The sequence below is a fragment of the Arvicola amphibius genome, chromosome X (genome assembly GCF_903992535.2).
Source record: "Arvicola amphibius chromosome X, mArvAmp1.2, whole genome shotgun sequence".
Taxonomy (NCBI): Eukaryota; Metazoa; Chordata; class Mammalia; order Rodentia; family Cricetidae; genus Arvicola; species Arvicola amphibius.
The window spans coordinates 119,890,670-119,897,330 of record NC_052065.1 but is presented as its reverse complement, the minus strand read 5'-3'; the positions used below and the strand labels follow the sequence as shown (position 1 = coordinate 119,897,330).

The following is a 6,661-nucleotide window of genomic DNA, read 5'->3' as shown; positions in this document are numbered from 1 at the left end:
GGAAATTACATGTCCACCAAGGATTAGTATTGAATTAAATGTCTTTATACTTTATTGTCTGTGACTGGTTTGTATGTCTTTCCTTCGTGGCTATATACGTGGGTCCTGTAAACTTTTCTTCAGTTGGAAAAAAGTTTCCAGACAGGAAGCTTCAAAAAGCCCTCGCCTAGGATTCCACTCCCACACTTGCCAGAGCCCTGTGATCAGCCAGACACTTTTCCAGCTTCATCCTGACCTGTCAATTCCAGCAGGTCTGTCCAGGGTGGCTTCCTCCTACACTCCTTAGGCCACATTTGCCTCTGTGCTCGACAGTGCCCAGCCTTGCTTTCCAGAGATATTAGAGGTTTAATTGGCTTCTCAGCTTATGAGGTCCTTGCCCTCTGGGTGGGCCATTTGAGATTTGGTGGCAAAATACACTTTGAGGAGGAACCCAGGCTGTCCATCTGAACTGAGATTCCCCCGGAGACCAGACACTATATTTTCTTCCACATATATCTTCTGCAGACCACCATGGTATGCGGTAGACTGGAGACATGGAACCTGGATAAGCAAGCAGGATCCTGGCTTATTCTATTTCTTCCATGTAACTTGTGGCCTGCCCTGGGGCAAGTGCCTGAAACTCCCAAGAGCCTTGGTCTCCTTCTCTCTCTGGACATCAAGACACCAGAAGTTTGCTGCTGAGCACAAAACTAGAGGAGCTGAGCATTCTCTGAGCAATCCTCAAGTGCCCTCTCTGAAGTCTGCCGCTGAGCACAAACCTAGAGGAACTGAGCATTCTCTGAGCAATCCTCAAGTGCCCTCTCTGAAGTCTACCTCAGAAGTCTGTGGTACACAGTGCGAAGTCATTCAGCTACCCCAATTCAACTTACCCCCATGTGCCCAGCTATGACCAGCTTGCCACAGAGCCTCCCCTCTCACACCCATCTCCACCCCATGGTCCTGTTTAAGAAGCCAGCTACCTGGTTAGCTGTGGGTCTGGCGCGAGGTCCAAGAAGAGTTCTTCAGAGTCATCAGGGCCGCGGCAGCCTCCAGTATCTCCTCACACTCGAAGGTGGCAGAAACCGAGGCCTGGTCAGAGGTAACTGGCCCCTGTAAGGAAACGGGTGTGAGGAGCACAGGAGATGGGCATCCACCACCTCTTCTCAGAAGTACAAATGCCCTTTCAGTGCCAAGCTTCTCCCAACCGCTAGGCGGTCCCCTCGACACATCCACTTAGCTCCTCCTGCCCAACATTCTGGAGCCCGAACTTCTCTGCAGAGAGCTGTGTCTCTGGTGGATGATACTCCATGGAGGAACTCGGCAGGGGGGTCAGATTCGTACATCTGGAAAGAAGAGGTGAGGGGATTAAACACTTGGATGGGTGGGCAGCACCGATCCATTGAGACTGACAAGGTTTCTGCAGTACCAGAAGGTGGGAGTCCTAAGGACTGTGGAGACCTTAGACCCCATGGCTTGGACATGTCCTTTGTCCTACACAGCCTGTTTTCCTTTCTACACCCCGTCTGACACGTTTTTCCTGAGACATTAATTGTCTCAAGCCCTTTTTAATTTTCTCCCAGATACAAATTGAGGGAGCCACCAGTTTTTGTATTTTAATCTACAAAGTCCCTGCAGAGATATGGTGGCCTCCTGTTTAAAGGGACTGCTTCTTGCCAGCATTTTGCCCAGCCACCACAGATGACGAAGCCCACAGCACTTCCAGGAGGCTTACTTGCTGTCCTCTGGACTTTCCCCTGAGCCTCTGTGTCCCTCGCCACCATGACCCTAGTTTTCACCAGGACCTTCTGTCTCACCCATCTGTAGCCATGTAGAGAAACAGTGCCCATGTGTTGAAGGCCTACTGTGTGGCAGGCCTTGTGCTGGTGCTTTCTTCAGTGCGAGAGGTGTAAGATGCTTTTGACAAAATGTCCACTAGGAAATGGATGCTTGAAAAATAAAGCCACTAGTACCAAGTCTCTGGAGTTGGAGCTGTCAAATCAGGAGAGGACCCTGTCCTTGCCCCCACAGTATGACACACACACCGCCTTCTCCTTCCCACAATCATCCCCTTCCTGCTGCTCCTACTGCAGCAATCCCGGGGCTGGGCACACACAGACAGGAGACACAGCCGGCGCCATGATCCCTCTCTACTCACGGGTTGGAAAAGCCAAAAGCCTCATGGAGCACCACGGAGGGCAAAACACTCAATTGCTGGCACAAGGTGGTTGTCATGTAGGGTGCAGGTGACAACACTGGGGGCCAGCAGAGGAATGGAGGCCCTTGGGAGCTCTCCTGCAGAGACAGGGTCCACAGGGGTTGGGTTCCAGGCCAGCCAGGAAAAAGAGGGCTGGGCAAATTTTAGGCTGAGGGCAGGAACCCAGAATGTCAGGGCTCTGAAGAGCCTGCAGAACGCCCCCTCCAATCTCAGCATGGTCTACGGGCACTGAGGAGCCTGAGGCCCAAGGGGAAGTGCCCTTTCCCAGGGTCACACACAAGGCTGTGTGCTGACCAAGTGGTAGAGGTGGAAGCCCTGACTTTAAGACACAGCTAGAAGGGACTTGACAGTGAAAGGCAGGAGCAGCCCACTCTAGCAACAGATTCTCCTTACCTCCTGGGGGCTTGTGAGGGGCAGGACTTCAGGCTGGCATGCAGTGTTCTCATTGTCAGCTGTAAAAAGACCACCAATTCCTCCCTGCTGGCTGCCTGCAAGCCTCTCCCGCAGATACCCACCCCATTCTGAGGAGTCCTCACAAGGGACCTGCTCAAAAAGCACACCCCAAGCCGGGCGGTGGTGGCGCATGCCTTTAATCCCTGCACTCGGGAGGCAGAGGCAGGCGGATCTCTGTAAGTTCGAGGCCAGCCTGGTCTACAAGAGCTAGTTCCAGGACAGGCTCTAAAAAAACTACAGAGAAACCCTGTCTTGAAAAACAAAAAACAAAAAAAAAAAAAGAAAAGAAAAAGCCCACCCCAAATCTCTGCTTCCTGTAAACTAGTGCTGCTATCATTGATACCATGTCTTCTACCTGGGGCACTGAGGTCCATGGTGTATTAGCTCAGGGTCACACAGCAGTCCTCAGACAGACAGGGCTGTCTACCTAGTTACTCATGCTGCACTTCCCTCCAATCAAACCCAGGCTCCCTCCCCAGCCAACGACACTCACTGTGACCTCTTCCTTTGGCAGAGGACTTCTTGCCAGGACAGAGGGGTTTGCGGGCTACAGCCCTAGTCGTCTTTGGTAGTCGAATCTGTCTTCTCTTTAGCAGTGCACCATGCACCCTCTTCTCAGAACCCAGAGCAGGCAGGGTCTCACTGTGCTCCCTACAGTAGGGGTATGGAGGACTCCTGTAAGTATTGTGTGAAGGGGCCCTGACCGCCTCCCCAACTCACACAGGATACCCAAAAGGAGGCAGCATACCCTAGACACTCAAAGCCTTGAGAGTGTGAGGGATGGAATTTTCACCTGGCTTCGGTACTGGTGGAACAACCTTGGCTTCTGCCAGGTTGGTTTGCACGTCCTCTGAGGTCAGGTTCGATTCCCAGTGGGGCTCCAGTCTCGTTCCCCATGTTACATTCCACGTTGGAGGGCCAGAAGTGGATATTCACTTGGTCGCTTTGATCCACGGTTCTGGGGTGAAGAGCAGAAATTCCACTGTACTCCCATGGCCCCTGTATGCCCATTAGTATGCCCCCGTGCCGCTGTGTCTTCATGTACAGAGAGAGCCTGCCCCTCTCCCAGTCTGACACCATACTCACAGGGAGGTGGGTTACTCGCCTGGTCTGGTTCCTGGTGCCACAATTGGCACCTCTGCCTCGGCAGCTTGCACGTCCTCTGAGGCCAGGTCCAATGACCAGTGGGGCTCCAGTCTCGTTCCCCACATTACATTCCGGGTGTGAAGGACCACAGGCAACATCCACTTTGTCTTGCTGCTCCATGGTTCTGGGGTGGAGAGCAGAAACACCAGTGTACCGCCATGGCACTGTATTGCCCTGTATATTCCCCCACCAGTGTATCTCCACTTACAAAGCAAGCCGCACCCCCTCCTCTACTTAGACATCATACTCACAAGAAGGAGGGTTTCTCACCTGGCCTGAGTTCTGGCGGTAAAACTGTGGCCTCTGCCACGGTGGCGCGCACGTCCTCTGAGGCCAGGAGCAACGAGCAGTGAGGCTCCAGTCTCGTTCCCCACGTTACATTCCGAGTCAGAGGGCCCACAGGCAACATCCACTTTTTCTTGCTGTTCCATGGTTCTGGGATGGAGAGCAGAAACACCACTGTATCCCCATGGCCTAAGAGTAACTGTTTCTTCCAATGAAAACGATAACACTATAATGTCGGGGAAAAAGGTGGTGCCAGGAAAATTTCCAGGAATCCACAAGGAATACCCTAGCTAAGACTTCTAGCAATGGTGGAGAGGGTGCCTGAACTGACCTCCCCTCATAACCAGATTGATAGCTGCCCTAATTGCCATCATAGAACTTTCTTCCAGTAACTGATGGAAGCAGATGCAGAGATCCACCGCCAAGCACTGGGCTACTATCTGGGAGTGCAGCTGAAGAGAGGGAGGAGGGGATTATATGAGGAAGGTGTGTGAGAGGGGTCAAGATCATGATGGGAAAACCCACAGAGCCTGTGATCCGAGCTTGTGGGAGCCCACAGACACCAGACCAACAGCTAGGGGTCTGGGACAGGACTGACCTAGACCCTCTGCATGTGGCTGACAGTTGTGTAGCTTGGTGTGTACGTAGGGGCCCTAGCCGTGGGACCAGGATCTGTCATGGGCACATAAATAGGCTCTTGGGAATCTATTCCCTAAAATGGGCTCCCTCACTCAGCCTTGATGCAAGGAAGAGAGACGTGGTCCTGCCTCAACTTGTTGGGCCACGTTTTGTTGACTCCCGTGGGACGATTTACACTTTCTGAGGAGTGGATTGGGGTGGGTAGAAAGGAGGTGATGGTAGGGAGTGGGAGGAGAGGAGGAAGGGGACACTATGGTTAGTATGTAAAATAAATTTTAAAATGTAATAAAAATTTTGGAAAAAAAGAGTAACTGCTCCTATCTTCGCAAAGAGGCTGGCAGAGGCTGAGCAGATCCTGGGTTTGCCTATCACAGATGAGCAGATCCAGGAGATAAAGTCAAACCTGAGCAACATTGACTTCCAGATGGCAGCCGAGGAAGAGAAGCGCCTGGGCACGATGTGATGGCTCATGTGCACACATTCGGCCACTGCTGTCCCAAAGCTGCCGTCATCATTCACCTCCATGCCACCTCCTGTTACTTCGGAGACAATACAGACCTCATTATTCTGAGAAATGCATTTGACCTGCTGTTGCTGTTGATCACTGCTTGCTAGAGTGATCTCAAGGCTTGCTGATTTTGCTAAGGAACACTCTGCTCTGCCCACTTTAGGTTTCACACAATTTCAGCCTGCTCAGCTGACCACAGTTGGGAAATGCTGCTGCCTTTGGATCCAAGATCTCTGCGTTTACCTCCAGAACTTGAAGCATGTCCATGATGAGCTCCGCTTCCGGGGAGTAAAGGGCACTTACCGGCACCCAGGCCAGCTTCCTGCGGCTCTTTGAGGGGGACCACCAGAAGGTGGAGCAGCTGGATAAGATGGTGACAGAGAAGGCAGGGTTTAAGAGAGCTTTCATCATCACAGGACAGACCTATACACGAAAAGTGGGCATTGAAGTGCTATCTGTGCTGGCCAGCTTAGGGGCATCAGTGCACAAGATTTGCCCTGACATATGTCTCCTGGCGAACCTGAAGGAGATGGAGGAGCCCTTTGAGAAACAGCAGATTGGCTCAAGTGCAATGCCATACAAGCGGAAAGCCATGCGCTCCGAGCGCTGCTTCAGCCTGGCCCGTCACCTAATGGCCCTTGTCATGGACCCACTACAGACAGCTTCTGTGCACACTGGATGACAGTGCCAACAGTCAGCTCTGTTTGGCGGAAGCGTTTCTCACTGCAGATACTGTGTTAAATACCCTGCAAAACATTTCTGAAGGACTGGTGGTGTACCCCAAAGTAATTGAACAGCGCATTCGGCAAGAGATGCCTTTCAAGGCTACAGAGAACATTATCATGGCAATGGTTAAAGCTGGGAGCAGCCGACAGGACTGCCAGGAGATGATCAGAGTGCTCTCCCAGCAGGCAGCTGCCGTGGTTAAGCAGGAAGGGGGCGACAATGACCTCATAGAGCGCATTTGGGCAGATGCCTACTTCAGCCCCATCCACTCCCAGTTGGAGCATCTGTTGGACAGCTCTTCTTTCACTGACTGAGCACCCCAGCAGGTCCACAGGTTTCTAGAAGAGGAGGTGCATCCCCTGCTAAAACCCTATGGGAGTGTGATGGAGGTGAAAGCAGAGCTAAGTCTGTAGAAGACACGGAAAGATCATTGAGACTGCTAATTGTATTGTCGGGAAATTTAATTCTGAAGTGCCTCCTTCACCTCAAGAATGTACATTGAGAGCAGCACAGTGGTGGCACATGCCTTTAATCCCTGCACTCAGGAAGCAGAAATAGGTAGATCTCTTGAGTTCAAAGCCAGTTTGATCTACAGAGCTAGTTCCAGGACAGCCAGGGCTACACGGAGAAAACTCTGTCTCAAAAAAAAAATAATGTATATTAAAATTTGTTGCCTAGGGTTCACAATAAACAGGTGTGCATTTTTGTTT

The 6,661-nt window shown here is 51.8% G+C and overlaps 1 pseudogene; it reads left to right on the top strand.

The window, feature by feature from the left end:
• The first annotated feature begins 3,951 nt into the window (after nucleotides 1-3,951).
• LOC119804466 lies at nucleotides 3,952-6,364 on the top strand (annotated as a pseudogene).
• The last annotated feature ends 297 nt before the right edge of the window (nucleotides 6,365-6,661 follow it).